The 14,968-nt window shown below is 34.8% G+C and overlaps 1 pseudogene; it reads left to right on the top strand.

The window, feature by feature from the left end:
• The first annotated feature begins 12,607 nt into the window (after nt 1-12,607).
• On the top strand, nt 12,608-13,831 carry LOC139875137 (NAD-dependent protein deacylase SRT2-like; annotated as a pseudogene).
• Nucleotides 13,832-14,968: the final 1,137 nt, after the last annotated feature.

Raw genomic sequence — 14,968 nt, 5'->3', positions numbered from 1 at the left:
TCATTATTTTTGCCTTGAAAGTACGAGTCACTGTTTATCCACCATTGACATGCACTCTATATCTTAGTGGGTTTTGAAGCCATGAAGAGGTCTTTTATTCTTCGTACAATTTTCCTGTTCCTAAAAAAGATTTGGTCATAAAATACAAAATTTAATAGTCGCAAGGACGCAAGAAGAGCCTTGCGCATCAATAACAACCACGCAAGGTTGCACAATTGACCATGCGCAGTTAAAATCTCAACCGCGCAAGGACGCAAGACATACCTTGCACTTGAATCACCATGACGCAAGGTTGCAGTAGTAACCTTGCGTAGTAAACAACCGAAGGCGCAAGGGCGCAAGGATTAATGTTGCATCTAACTTAGCCGCAATGTCGAATTGTCAATCCTTGCGTCTATAAAGAAAGCCACAAGGTCGCAAGACATACCTTTCTTAGAAAACAACCAGAATGTGCAAGGACACAAGGAAATACCTTGCGTCCGTTAAATCAGGCGCAAGGTCGCAACACCTACGTTGCGCCTGGACAGTCAGCAATTTTGTCACATTTATTTTATTAAAAAGGTATAATTAACGTAAAAACAATAGATATATGAATTTAAACTAACCATAACGTCAAGAATTCGAATGTAATCAGTTATCGAAAAAGCCTCGGCCGAGGTACGTTTCCAAAATACGGCCCTCGATACTCCATCCTTGTCTGTCTTTTCTGCCAAACATTTAATCGTACGACAGTATGCCTCAAGAATCCAAATCTTAAAAGCCCACATAAATCCCGCCATAGTGTACCCCCTATTGACCTCTAACTAGGATTCCCGAGATTGAAACCCCTCGTTAACTGCTGCGTACGTGGGTTCCCAAATATGATTCGCCCATGGGTACTCATTAATTTTTTGTAAATCTTCCACCAACCGAAGGTACTTCTTGCTCACCACATGAAGCCCTTGTTTACCCAAAAATCCCCTCTCGACAATCAAAATAATTGCGAGTCGCACAACGTATTCGTCACTAACAATAACATCACCATGATCATTTGAATAATTTTTGGATATGGTTAATCGTAATGTTAGAATTTGTTGGATGCTTCGGGAAGCAATGTCGTCTAATCGGCGGTAACTGTACATCATAATTACTAGGGATGAATATTGCCATGTTCGTCCGGTGACCAAACATAAAACCCGTAATTAGACAAAACTCCCGTCTACCAAATGTAATTTGGAAATTATGACGAAAACTGAACCATATTTCCTCCTCTTCGGCTGGGTACCTCGCATCTATTCCCGTCGGCCGCTCAGTTTTTCGTTGGAGCATGGCATTTACTAGACCGGGATCATTGCTCGTGTATACTAAATCTTACCACGGACCGAAACATGTTGTTCTAAAATTTGTTTGTTGATTTTCAGCCAAAGCTTTCTTCACCACAGGTATAAGAGTCAGCATATTCTTCATCGTTAGCTTGGCTTCAACATATCCCTGAAAACAAAGAATTTTATGTTAAAAAATACCATCCGCAAAGACGCGAGAACAAATTTACACATCATCGATTAAAACACTGTCTTGCGCCTGTTACATTCACAAGGTGCAAGGATGCAAGCATTAACTTGCGCCATCAACGACCAACAAAGCGCAAGGACGCAAGGTCTACCTTGCGCCCAATATGTTTCACAATCTTTCCCATAAATTCACAGTAAAACTAATTAATGCCGCTTAAAAAAGCATATGTTTGTGAAAATAATCAAGTAGAAACAACCATAACATTAAAACAACACAAAATATTCGATGAGGCTTTTAATCGAGCACTTGGTGTGCGAAACTATTTGAGTGAGAGAGATTGAACGATTTGAGAGGATGAGTGGCACTAACCTGAGATTGACTCTGAGATCTACTCTAATCTTCTACCATCGTCGATTAAAACACGGATCTAAGGCGGTTTGTAAGATATTAGGGTTTCTGCGTTGATGTGATGGTGGTCGTGATGCTGATAGTGGTGATGATGACGAATGATGGTGGTGATGATGATGGTGATGCTCCAAATGTTCGACAATGATGGTGGTTAGTGTAACGGGTCAGGAATCGAACACGCAAGGTGTTAGTGTGTGTGAAATGGTCGTAAGGGAGCAAATGGAGAAAGTGAGAAAAACAACAGATTTTTTTATATAACAGCAAAAACGCAAGGACGCAAGGTCGCAAACTTGCGCCTTGCGTAGGTCTGGTCGCAAGGTTTCTTGTAACTTGCGCGTGCATTCTGGCAATCTTTTTTTTTTTTGGCTCTGAGGCAAAAAAGGGTGAAAAAATGGGCAAAAAAATGATAATCCCAACTGTTGTCTTTTCTTTGGACCATTTCTAACCCTTGGTGGTGATATCACGGGCAGTTGTGCACTTTTTGGCCAAAAAGTACAATCTGACTGTGATTTGGCAATGTTTCTGACATTTTTTTAACCTCAAATATCAATTTTTTTTTCAAATATTGGGTAGAGTGATGTGGTAAAATCTGATTGAAAATTGGGTGGGAAAATATTAATTAATGAAAAAATATAATTAATGAAAAATTGTGATTGGTTGGGAGAAATCAAACGCACCTTCACATTTGTGTCACTTCGGTGCCTGACAGCAGTTGTCAGTTTTTTACACATCATCTAATGGGGGGAAGCTAACGGAGGGTTGGAAAAGGTCTTATAACACTATAGTTACAATAACAAGAATATCCAAACATTACACTATAGATGTGATATGTATATTTTATCCAAACAAATCAATCTGTGAATTGTCTTTTTTCAAAGATGCTTGTTACAGAACTATCGTGTAAGGAACACTTGATCTAGTTTTTGATAAACCGAACCGACTGCTAGCTGCTCGCAAAGTATAGATAAATACCAGTAAGGTTACCGATTTTATAATACCACCCAACGAGTTAAAGAACCAGACTGAATAACTTGAAGATATGACACTCATGACCATGGTGAAGGTGCAAAATTCAGTTAATGATCAACCATAAACTTATTTCTTGCCAATAATTGGGTTTATCAAACAGTATATACATACAGCAAATTAGAATTTTGCAATAACCAGCTTTCCAATTTTACGTATTACAATACTCAAGTGCTACAGCATACAAAACATAAAAAATGAAAACCCATAACATATATGCATACAATCAGAACACAACTAAATTATAAAGTAAATTAAAGTTATTAGTGCATTCTAGTTACGGATCCAAGTAGTGAAGCTCTGCTTTCGAGGAAGCTTGTGGGAACCGTGTAACATCCTTAGAGAAGTTGTACTTTTCCTGAGCATCAGCAGTAGCACGTGGTCGGATTGATATTTTTTCAAGTGTGGGAGAATGTTCAAGTAGAAGCTTTATAAAGAGCAACAAGGGCTTTGATCTTTCTACATCCATTATATTTATAGTTTTCAAGCGGTTCAATGTCTGGTCCAAACAGTCAGAAGCTTCCAGATAAGTTAATGATGGTTTCACATCCAAATGCACGTTTGGAAGATCCTAGAAATACATTAAAAGTGAGACGGACGGTGTATAAAAGGAACCCACATTAAATTACTATATATGCACAAACAACAAAAAAACACAAGAGAAACGTTTAGCACTCTTTACCTCATTGTACTCATCGAGTCGTCTCAAGTTGGGCGAGTTCCGTAGGATACATAAAACACCTTGAAGTTGATACAAATCACCAAATTTGAAGTCTATTAAGTAGAGACACTTTAAACTATTAGCTGGGTGTGGAAGCCACTTGGGAATATTTTCCGCAATTGAAAACTGTGAGGGTGAAGGTAAGATTTTAAGTTAACAAAGAAGATATGGCTGGAAGATGATACGAAATAATATATGAGAACTAACTATACACAAGAGTTGAATGGTAAGTTCACTTGCTCAAACACAAAATGATGAAGAGCAAAATTTAAATATTAGAATTTAAAATTCAAATGGTACCTGGAGAAAATACCCGTCGATAACTAAACCCACAAGACATGGCATATTACTTAACAAGCTAGCCAAATAAAGTCTTTCAACTCCCTGAATAGTTTTTTTGAAAAGTATAACAACCACACTAAGGCATTAAATATGCAACAACTGAAGCAAAGTTGCAGCAGGGCAAGTCCTGAGCACTAACTGAAACAACTTTATAGACTTGATCTTGAAATTATAAACATTGGTGCATTCATCCATTTTCAACTTCTTAAGTTGTGGTAAGTTAATGATAGTTCCATTCAAGTTAGCCCCAAATTCAATATTCCTGAGCACGAGATCTTCGAGATAGAGAAATCCTTAAAAATCGAGTGGCAGCTTAATGATACAGTTTTCAAGTTCTAGCATTCTCATTTCTAGACAACTAAAAAAATAACATGGGTGTCGATAACGTCGGTTTTTATTAATAAGGACGAGTTCTTTAACACCATCTCTTGACAAGGATAAAATCCATTGATCGACTTCTTGGAAACTATCAAGAGCCACGTATGGTATGTGGAGATGTAACTTTAAGCGAGGACCTTTGAGAAAGTTAAAGATTTGGTTTGAGATTGTAATAAACCCATTATGACCAAAAGCTCCATTTTTGGCTAACTTTTCCAAGAAATGTTCATCAAGAACCAGCGAACTCAATGTGGTCCATTTTTATGCCCTTTTTTTTGATAAAACGTGTGTCCTCACAGCATCTTGAATGGGGAGCTTCTCTAAAATCAATTCTATCAAATTCTCTGGCAAGTAACTGATTCTATCCACTTCAGTACAAGTTACAAACCTCCTCTTAGTATTATTGTTATTATTACCTGTCATTAAATTTAAGAAAACCAAGACTGGGTTAATATAAAACAAATACATGAAACTAGGAAAACTTATATATAGGGTTGTATAGTGATGCAACAGACATTGGAATGATGCCGAATGACATACTAAGTGGTAGAACTTAGTAGTTAGTAATACAAGTGTACTTAACCATCTGATGGTCACAATAAAAGCATGAAATATTGAAAGGGGAAGTAGAGATAGCAACACACATCTCAAAGATAGAAACCAAGTCGACTGCAGAAATAAACAAAGTGGGCATCAAAATTAAAAAAAGCTGAGTAGTCAGACAAGAAGGTTTATAAGGTTATTAAGGGTATGAATGAGAGATACGAAATCTTAAATAGTTGTAATAGTGACCATCATAAAGCAATAGTACTATGGAAAAGCAAGCTGTAGGCCAAAATACCTACAGAGTTATAAGTAGGGCCAACATTTAATTCAAGGTATTACCAGTTCTTCATGTTAAAAAGGCTGGTTCTAGCTCTCTTAATCTTTTATCAATTTTCAAGAAATCAGGGTTTCGCTTTCACTATGTTGCATCTTATAATCAGACATCAGTATAGACAAAAAAAAACTTGTAAACATTGTATAATTCTGCGAAAACCTAAAGTAATCCATTCATACTTCCTGCTTTATTTTTAGGGCTTCTAACATATATCTAGGTTAAATTCCGGTCACTTGAATATGTTTCGAATAAACCGCTAACTAAGTTATAACAATTATAATCAGTCGAATTGGTAAACCGGAATCTACGAGTTCAACTGGATAAATAATGCATGTATTATTATAGAATAGGGCATGTTTGGCGGTGTGTTTTTTGAGGTTTTTTGGAGCTTTTAGCTTCTATGTGTTATGGATTTAACCATATTGTGCCACACACGTGACATTAGAGTCGTGCATTGCACCTGAGGTGTTAAGAGTTCAAAAGTTGTTAACTGATAACCGTCAATTTGTCATCTTGTGACCTAGCAGTAGTATATAGTTAGGATCCATTGTAACACAATAGTTAGCTTATGAATTTGTATGTGTGTGATCACACTTTCTTCCCCCTTTTCTGTTGTAATCTTGAACTGTAATTTGAGTAACATCAATACAAGTTCAATTCGATTCAATTCCGAAGCTGATTCTTAATTCGATGCTTCCAGGTTGTTTCAAAGAACTTTCTCGATTCATTGAATTCAGAAAGTTCATATCAATTGGTAATCAGAGCCACACTTTTCTGGACCAATTTTTTTTTTCTTTTCTTTCTTTCGATTCAAAGATTAAAAACAAATCAATGGCTACTGTTGGAATCCCAAATTCGAATCAAGATATCAAAAATTAACTTCTGCAACTTTGTGATTCAATCAAGAAGATGACTGAAGAGATGACCACAAAATTAGATGTATTGGCAATAAGTCAAGAATTTCTGATGAGTGAAGTACACAACCTTAAAGATAGAAAACAAGGTAAGAATCGAAATTCACATTCCTCGTGCTATTCTTTTAATGATTCAGTATGTAGTTCAGATTTTGTTGCCAATTCAAGAAGTTTAATGGTAAATGATCATGATGCACATAAGGTGTTTGATAAAATGTCAAATAGAAATATTGTCAAACAAGATGGGACGGTTCAAGAATATTATGAAGCATTTAATTCCTTGTTTCAAAATATGGGTTTAAATGAATCGTATGTCATAGATATCTTTGTTTGGGGGTTGCAACAGGAAATTAAGAAAGGTGTTAGCATGTTCGAACCCAAAACCCTTCATGATGCTTGTTGTTTGGCTAGGGTGCAAGAAGATATCAACAATGTCATTAAGAAACGAACTAGTTCCTCATTGCTACCTACTTCTACTCATAAGGTTTCAAATGAAGTGAATAACGACAGTTCTTGTTGTTTGGTTAGTTTTGGTAATTCAATTGACTTAGTGAACAAACCTTGTTTGGAATCACTACCTTTTCTCAGCGTGGAAGATTCAGGTAGCATAAAAAACAGTAATGATATAACTATTGTTAGCTGCTGCTGATAACTGTGAAGTGGTTTGTAAAGGTGATCAAAATGAGTTAGCTTTTGTATCTGTTACTGATAGTTGTGATGAAATTGATAAAGATGATCAAGGTAAGCCTAAACCGACATTAGTGGAAGAGGATATCCAAGATAAAGTTGTGGTTAGTAATGAGTTAGAAGATGAGTTTGTCACTAATATTTGTAATTAGTCCAAGTCATCTAGTGTATTCAGATTCATTTGCTTCTGATTATGTGAACGAAGAATCTATCAACGGAACCACTCAGAAGGACCCAAAGAATCACCCAAAGAATAAGAGTTATGGAATAGAAAGGACAAATCATAAAGATGGCATAGAAAGGACAAATCAGAATGATGGAATAGAAAGGGCCATCAAAAAGGTTAACTCGAGAACTTCCATTTCTTGCTCAGTAGAAAATAATCATGAAATCACTTACTTTCAAGTAATGGATGTTGGCTTTGAAGCTTATGTTAAAGGTAACATGACCATTATTGTTTTAAAGAAATTTCATTTTTCCTCATTAGGGGAAAAACATATGATGTTTGACTTATGGAAATGGCCTAGGAGGAAAAAGATAAAGATTATCAATTTGTGGCCTATTTTTAGGGTAAATAGGGTGTTTAAAGAAGTTGCTCATAGACTTGCTGAGGTGTTGAATATACTGATCGAAATGATGGGAACATTGTTACATATGAACAATGATGGAATTATGGCAATTAAACCATTGAAAATTTTGAACAGTAGGCAAGTACATGACCATGAAATGAATTTTGGTATATGTAATGATATGAATGTAACTGGTGGTTTGATGGAATTGCATGGGAACCTTGGCACTGATGCCACAACATCATTGCTTATTAATTTTGAGATGGAAACGACTAGTGTATTGTGGACACGATACACTCAGATCCACACCCTTGTAGAACGTATGAATGGAGCTTTCCAAATCCAAAGTGTGACTCATAATTCTGGAGCAGAGGAGACTACAAGTATAAATACGGTGTGGTCTCCATATGAAGAAACAAAGAAAATTGTAATAAAGGCGGTGGAGCAATGTGTGAGTACTGAAGGTGTTGAGACAAATTACATTTGTAGTGATATCCTTCCAGTGATTTTGAGAAACTTTTTGGTTAGAAGGATGGCTTTAGGCATTAGAAGTTATAAGCAGCTTGTTAAGAATACTGTCAAGATAGAAAATGAAGATGGTGTTTCTATCATTGTGGCCAGAATAGGTGGAAACATGAAAGATGAAAGTGGGCCTTATATAAGAGTTGTGATGGAAAAAAGTGAGAAAACTTTACCAAATCTAGCTGCATCTGATATAGAGCCTTGTTTAAAAGAGCTTCTCATGAATGGGGTTGGTGTCATTACCTTTCTTGGGCTACGTGTAAAGTCATACCTCCCTCAAATCTGTGGTACTATAACGTGGCATCTGAACACTAGTGCAAAGGTGAGACAACATGCTGCAGATCTGATTTTGATGATAATTCCCATTCTTGTGGTCAAGAATGTTTTTAAGGGAAGGGGATTGTTATGGATTTAACCATATTGTGCCACACACGTGACATTAGAGTCGTGCATTGCACCTGAGGTGTTAAGAGTTCAAAAGTTGTTAACTGATAACCGTCAATTTATCATCTTGTGACCTAGCAGTAGTATATAGTTAGGATCCATTGTAACACAATAGTTAGCTTATGAATTTGTATGTGTGTGATCACACTTTCTTCCCCCTTTTCTCTTGTAATCTTGAACTGTAATTTGAGTAACATCAATACAAGTTCAATTTGATTCAATTCCGAAGCTGATTCTTAATTCGACGCTTCCAGGTTGTTTCGAAGAACTTTCTCGATTCATTGAATTCAGAAAGTTCATATCACTATGAAAAAGCTCCTATTTAATAATTTAACTCCTTTTGGGGTATGTTTGGCAAGGCGCTTTTAGGAGCTTTTTCGAGCTTCTAGCTTTTTGCTTTTAAGAAAAAGCTCATATTTAATAAATAGATTCGTGTGGTTGACATAGCTTAAAGCTTTTAATGGGATTGAAAAAGCTCCAAGAAGCTCATAATTGAAACGCTTTATGACATAGCGTTTAGAAAGTTACAAGAGCTTTTGGGGTTTAGTTTACTTAAATACCCCCTCTTATATATTAGAAATGCTCTCACGTACATCCAACATATTTTGCGGCATCCAATTTTTAGTTACCGAGTTAGATATATCAATGTTAAATTTGTGTATTATCAATATCGATATATTTTCAAAATATATATATTATATATATAATATAAATATTCTATTAAATCACATATTTCGTAAAGATGGTACTGTATAATGTATATATGTTTGTATTGTATGTTTATTTGGTAAAATCATTATCGTAATCAAAATTGTAATAACTGTAGCATAATCAGTTGTTGTATATTGTATATACATGTATGATGTATGTATATTGACATATTGTTTACTGATATGCTGCAACTAGATCTTGTTCTCTCGTAGCTACTATTGTCATCCGTTTGTGTAACTGTATAAACTATTTGTGTAACTATATAAGCTCCATGTGATTACAATGCTATGAGTGTGTAACTTCTATTGTCCCATTAGGAGATAATGCTATAAGGCTATGTAATTGATAAACATGAATTTATATCATATTTCATATAGTGATAAAAATTATTGAATAATGGTGGTAGACTTTATTTAAGAGTAATGGAATTGTGTATAAAGTAATTTTATAAGGTTAAGATAATCAAGTAGTTTAAATTAAGTATTAAAGTATCATTCGTATCTCATCATGTTGTTAGATGGCCTCAAAACCCGAGAATGCAAAAAAAGAAAACTGGACAAAAGAGATGGTTTTGGAATTTTTTCAGTTCTTAAATAAATATATCACGAAGTATGGTCGAACTTCTCCATTTAAATGGGTATCCCTTCAACCAGAGTTTGAAAGAGCTATAAAACATAAATTCAACAGTGATAGAGCTCTAAAGAACAAGTATGATAGTCATTAATAATTTAGTAGTATTATATATGTTTTCGGTTATTAGTAGTATTATATATGTTTTCGGTTATTTGGTAATGACTATGTTTTATTAAACTAAAATAATGATATTTAAGTATTTTTTTCTAGTGACAATTTTTGTCATTTTACTTATTTATAACAGCTCCAGCTACTTTGCCAAACAATTAAATACATTTAAAAAGCTTCAGCTAAACGTTTTCAGCTAAACGCTTTCAGCTAAACGCTTGCAGCTAAACGCTAGCAGCTAAACGTCTGCAGCTAAACGCTTTCAAGAATCAAACAATTTATGAGGTAGAAATAAACTTACCGATATTAAGAATTACAGATGAATCCATAGGAGTACCGATTGGAGTTTATCGCCCAATTTGTAGTGCCTTTTCGTTGTAAGTTTTTCAGAGTTCAAGGGTTTATGTCACGGTAGTTTAATACGTTAATCATCCCTCAACTTTTGTTTTATGTGTATTTTCCAAAACCAACTTTCTTTGCAGAATAGGTCCCTTGTTCAATTAAAATTTTAAAATTACTAAAGTACTCTACTTAATTTTTTTTTAATATTTTTTTTTCCTTCTGTTGAAAAAAAATCAAGATCTCGGCATACCAAGATGCTCAAATATGATGGATTTTTTACCTTGTGCGGTTTTTATGTTAAAGATATTTTGTTTCTTTGTTGTAATTAAGTCAAATTTTTAATCAATACGTGGTTACTACTATCCTGTTTAAGAAACTTTGTAATTGAAAGGTTTGTTTTCAAACCAATGGGCGACGAATTCATCACTACTTTATTCATAACGTTCATAAGCAATGTTACATGGTCAACCAAGATCTGCAGCTAGAGTTTTGAGTTTTGAACCTGAGAATTCTTGTGGGGATATCAAGATACAGATTACTAGGTCATCTTAGATCCATGTGATGTGAGTCATTATGTGATTTTGTGGATTCAAATTCCGGAACACTACTAAAGTTTTTTTAAAGGGGTTATGCTCAATTGATAACATGCTTTTAATTAAATATTGCTTTATAGTCTAAATGTTCATTGTAATTTTATACGTTTAAGGCTCTAACTACATCAGTTCAAACACAACATTAACATTATTTAAAGTATTCACAAAATTGTTCAACTGTATATAATATGGAAGAAGACTTTTGAAGTAGTCTTTGTGATTGAACATTCGAATAAGTCCACATTATAGTTTAATCCAACTGCAATATATTAAATGAATTATATCCACTGCCAAATTTTTAACTACAAGATTTATTATTAGATTCATTAAAAGACAGAAAAGTGGTCCCGGATGCAGATCCACCAACCGCTAAAGATGTCAATCTTTTGTATCAATTTTTCGATAGAAGGTATGTCCTGATGGAGTCATATTTGGTGTGGTTATTGAATGTTTAAGCTGATCTACAGTGTATGAAATGGTCTGTTCGTTACGTTATGCAGTAACAAAGTTGTTGTTTTGACTGGAGCTGGGATAAGCACAGAATGTGGTATTCCCGATTATACAAGGTAATTCATGATTGTTATGTTTTCCGTTCTGTGTTCTGTAGATGTGAGAGTTTAGAACAATTTATTTGTAACTGAATCAATTTGGGTTACATTATATTTCTCAACGGGGCAGAAGGTAGCATATCAAGTACTATCTTAATAGAGAATGGTTCAAATGAGTTGAAAGACACCCAACGTGTATATTCGGTCCATAAAAACCACCTAAATCACTTTAATCAAAAAATATTACTAGTTTATTATCAAAGTCATATATTTTGGATATGATATCCTGGTTATTTACATGAAAATTTGGACATAAAGTCTTTCAGGTCAACGCAACCTCACACGTACCTAAGTTACCCAGCACTTACCTACCCTGCCCATTTTACCACCTAATAGTCTGGTTTCATAAACGGAGTAAGGGGCATATCCTGTTTAGTAGTTGTCAACTGCTGATAATCTGCATGTCTAATTATATATTCTGTAATCATATTTGATGAGCTAGTTTGTACAAAAGTTTGGACAAAAAAGTGTTCCAGGGTAGTGCAACCTTGTACATACTTGATCGGCAACCCACCAACTACCTAACCTTCCCATTTTAACCACCTGATATTTTGGTTTATAAAGGGACATATTCTGTTTAGTGGTTGTTATCTGCTGGTAATCTGTTTGTGTTTACTCATTATATGTATCCCTGTTAGTAACATCATTCATCTCTCCTGTCTAATATCATAATTGGTGCAAAAGCCCGAATGGAGCTTACAGTACTGGTTTCAAGCCAATCACTCATCAGGTAAATTCAATACATTACATTCAGTTGATACTATCTGCATTTTTCTATTTGAGGAATCCTGATTTGTACTTCTTTTTTATAATTTTTCGGGGTGTAGCAATTTAGTTGTTCAAGCCGTGCATGAAGGCAGTATTGGGCTAGGAGTTATGCAGGATGGAGGAAATTTAACGAAGCTAACCCTAGTCCACCTCATACTGCGTTAGCTTCTTTATAATAAGCCAACCGGATTAGCTTTTTGAATACACAAAACTTTGACATGACATCCTTTTCTTCCATTTGTACGCCCATTTTTTTTTGATAAAATGTGTGACCTCACAGCATCTTTTAGGGGGAGCGTCTCTAATCGAGTCAATTAAAGTCTATGTCAAGCAACTGATTCTATACACTTCACTCCTCTCAGTATTGTTATTATGACATTATAAGTATATTAAGTATATATGTTGACTGCAGTGGGCGGCAGCAATAGAAGGTCCGGATTATGATGTTATGGACTTTACTTAATGGGCACAGGCTCTGCACGTGATGTCAAAATAACTGAAGTTACGCATCAGTGTAAGACATATAGTTGTTAGTTAGAATTCGGTTTTGGAAATTATAGATCGGTTAATTCAATAATCAATGGATTACTTCTATTGGTTTTATGATACAACACTTATTCTTAATATTGGGTGTTCGTCACTTTAGCTTGTGATCTTCTACAATTAGTATTAATTCGGAAGATCCATATCATATTGAAATCGATGAAAAATTCTGGGAAGAAAATTTCCACATACCAACATGTTCAAAGTGTGACGGAATTCTCAAACCCGATGTAACCCAAATCTACTAATAACTAGTATCAATACATGAAATCCGTAATTACTGGATCTAATTGACTAATAGGTTTAGTTTGTCTCTTTTTAAAGGTTGTTTTTTTTGTGATAATGTACGAAAAGTTTGAGCGATTGTCGCTAACTAGCTATGGAAGCTTCTGCCGGGTGTGATGCTTTCCTCGTTTTTGGTTCATCGGTTATGACGATGTCTGCTTTTCGACTTGTCCGGTACAAATGTTCATGCAAATTCATTTGACGTGAATGTTACTATGTTTTGGTATTTTTGTGGGTTTTTTTTGTTTAATTGAGAAATGTACATGAATTGTACAGAGCAGCTCATGATGCTGGTGCAGCTACTTCAATTATAGATATTGGCAAAACACGAGTGGACGATATTGCAGATTGAAGATTAACGCAAGACTAGGATCAGCCTATTCTTAAAAAGGAGTAATTGGGGAGCGTTACAACAGTGCCTGCATGAGAATAACTATTATGGACGTTACAAATTAATTACACGAGTTGACTGCAGTGGGCAGCAGCAATAGAAAGTCTGGGTTATGACAGCAGCAATTCAGATAAGAGTTTTGGGAATAACTAGTATACCCGATGGTGATATTGAAATCCATTAAAAATTCTGAAAAGAAGATTTCCACATACCAACATGCTCAAAATGTGACTGAATTCTTAAACCCGATGTAACCCAATTCTAGTAACTAGTATCAATATTGGCAAAACACGAGCTGATGATATTGCAGATTTTAAAATTAACGCGAGACGGGGAGAGGTCTGTTGTTCCTGAAGGCCATTTAAATGTAAGTTTAGATTTACCTGAATCATGATTCCAGTTGGCTGTTACTGCAGATATTACCACGAGTTCTAAACACCTCATCGCTCAGTGTTCCTGTTTTTTAAGACTACAAACAAACAATACGTACTAATTGTTTGTCGTGTGGTTGGAACCTAAAATTAATTAATCCATGATGCTGACTTCATCGACTTCTCCTAATGGGTTACTGCAAATATTGAGATCCTACTATTTGCATGCTGTATGGTACAACTTATCTGTGCCACATGTTCTTGTTTGTTAAAACTGATATATGTTCGTGTAGTAAAGTTATTTTCCCTTCACAGTAAATATGCAAAGATAAATTAATGTTTGTATAAGCACTATTTGGAAATGGGTATATTGTATTCAATCAAATCAATACCCAGTCATAAAATTGCTGTGTCTTTTATTTGGACCATTTCTAACCCTTGGCAGTGATATCACGGTCAGTTGTGCACTTTTTGGCCAAAAAGTGCAATAATGGGCAGCGGGTCAGCAGAAACGAGATTGTGATTTGCCAATTTCAATTTCTGACATTTTTTTAACCTCAACTATCAGTTTTGTTTTTAAACATTAGGTAGACACTACAACAAATTTATCAATTGTTCAAGCATATTTTTACACACTTGTAAGAAAGTGTGAGCTTTTTTCCAAATTCCTCACACTTATAAATATGTATAAGTTTGTTACATTTATAAATGTTGAATGTTAAAAAAAATTCACACTTAGAATTGTAGCAAAAGTTTGTTCACACTTATCAGTGTGTACAAACACAAATTTTATGTGTGAAACTATAACGATATTCAACACTTATAAATGTATTACATTTACAAACATTTACAAGTGTGAGAAATTTAATAAAAAAGTACACACTTCTTAAAAGTGTGTAAATTTATGCGTGGTTAACTAGCAAATTTGTTGTAGTGAGAGTGATGTGGTAAAATCCGATTGAAAATTGGGTGAAAAATAAATTAATTAATAAAAAAATATAATTAATGAAAAATTATGATTGGTTGGGAGAAAACAAACGCACCTTCACATTTGTGTCACTTTGGTGCCTGACGGATGGATACAAAACTAACTAACGCCTTATAACACTATAGTTACAATAACAAGAATATCCAAACATTACACTACAGATGTGATATGTATATTTTAGGGATTATAGTCAAAATGCCCACTCACATCCATATTATTGCCCTGAAGCCCAAAAAAATATTACC

This window comes from Rutidosis leptorrhynchoides, chromosome 11, assembly GCF_046630445.1.
Source record: "Rutidosis leptorrhynchoides isolate AG116_Rl617_1_P2 chromosome 11, CSIRO_AGI_Rlap_v1, whole genome shotgun sequence".
NCBI classification, from domain to species: domain Eukaryota; kingdom Viridiplantae; phylum Streptophyta; class Magnoliopsida; order Asterales; family Asteraceae; genus Rutidosis; species Rutidosis leptorrhynchoides.
Note: the sequence above shows the minus strand (reverse complement) of the source record. Positions and strands in the feature narration are given on the sequence as shown.